Source organism: Bison bison, unplaced genomic scaffold (genome assembly GCF_000754665.1).
Source record: "Bison bison bison isolate TAMUID 2011002044 unplaced genomic scaffold, Bison_UMD1.0 scf7180017864495, whole genome shotgun sequence".
Lineage (NCBI taxonomy): Eukaryota > Metazoa > Chordata > Mammalia > Artiodactyla > Bovidae > Bison > Bison bison.
Genome location: NW_011495054.1, coordinates 13,119,064 through 13,120,782, shown reverse-complemented (window position 1 = coordinate 13,120,782; position 1,719 = coordinate 13,119,064).

Below are 1,719 nucleotides of genomic sequence, written 5' to 3'. Positions count from 1 at the left end.
CCCGACCTCCCCTTCCCCCTCTGTGTTCAAAGTCCATTCTCTATGTCTGCATCTCTATTGCTGCCCTGCAAATAGGGTCATCAGTACTATTTTTCTAGATTCTATATATTTGCATTAGTATATGAAACTTGTTTTTCTCTTTCTGACTTACTTCATGCTGTACAAGCATGAAGCTCTAGGTTCATGTATAAGCTCTAGGTTCATCCACCTCACTAGAACTGACTCAAAAACATTCCTTTTTATGGCTGAGTAATATTCCATTGTATATATGTATCATATCTTATTTATCCATTCATTGTCCAATGGACATCTAGGTTGCTTCCATGTCCTAGCTATTGTAAATAGTGCTGCAGTGAACATTGGGGGTACATGTCTTTTTCATTTATGGTTTTTTCAGGATGGCACCCCACTCCAGCACCCTTGCCTGGAAAATCCCATGGACAGAGGAGCCTGGTAGGCTGCAGTCCATGAGGTCGCTAAGAGTCAGACACGACTGAGCGACTTCACTTTCACTTTTCACTTTCATGCATTGGAGAAGGAAATGGCAACCCACTCCAGTGTTCTTGCCTGGAGAATCCCAGGGACGGGGGAGCCTGGTGGGCTGCCGTCTATGGGGTCGCACAGAGTCGGACATGACTGAAGCGACTTAGCAGCAGCAGCAGCAGTGAGGTTGCTGGGTCATATGGTAGTTTTATTCCTAGTTTTAAAAGAATCTCCATATTGTTCTCCATAGTGGCTGTATTAATTTATGTTACCACCAGCAGTGCAAGAGGGTTCCCCTTTCTCCACATTGCCTCCAGCTTTTATTTTTTGTAGATTTTTTGATGATAGCCATTCTAACCAGAATTTTGGAAAACTCAGCAGTGGCCATAGGACTGGAAAAGGTTAGTTTTCATTCCAATCTCTAAGAAAGGCAGTGCCAAAGAATGCTCAAACTACAGCACAATTGCACTCATCTCACACGCTAGTAAAGTAATGCTCAAAATTCTCCAAGCCAGGCTTCAACAGTACGTAAATGGTGAACTTTCAGATGTTCAAGCTGGATTTAGAAAAGGCAGAGGAACCAGAGATCAAATTGCCAACATCCCCTGGAACATCAAAAAAGCAAGAGAGTGCAGAAGCTTTTAAGTTTAATTAGGTCCCATTTGTTTATTTTTGCTTTTATTTCCAGTATTCTGGGAGGTGGGTCATAGAGGATCCTGCTGTGCTGTATGTCAGAGAGTGTTTTGCCTATGTTCTCCTCTAGGAGTTTTATAGTTTCTGGTCTTACGTTGAGATCTTTAATCCATTTTGAGTTTATTTTTGTGTACGGTGTTAGAAAGTGTTCTAGTTTCATTCTTTTACAAGTGGTTGACCAGTTTTCCCAGCACCACTTGTTAAAGAGATTGTCTTTAATCCATTGTATATTCTTGCCTCCTTTGTCAAAGATAAAGTGTCCATATGTGTGTGGATTTATCTCTGGGCTTTCTATTTTGTTCCATTGATCAATATTTCTGTCTTTGTGCCAGTACCATACTGTCTTGATAACTGTGGCTTTGTAATAGAGCCTGAAGTCAGGTAGGTTGATTCCTCCAGTTCCATTCTTCTTTCTCAAGATAGCTTTGGCTATTCGAGGTTTTTTGTATTTCCATACAAATTGTGATATTATTTGCTCTAGCTCTGTGAAGAATACCATTGGTAGCTTGATAGGGATTGCATTGAATCTATAAATTGCTTTGG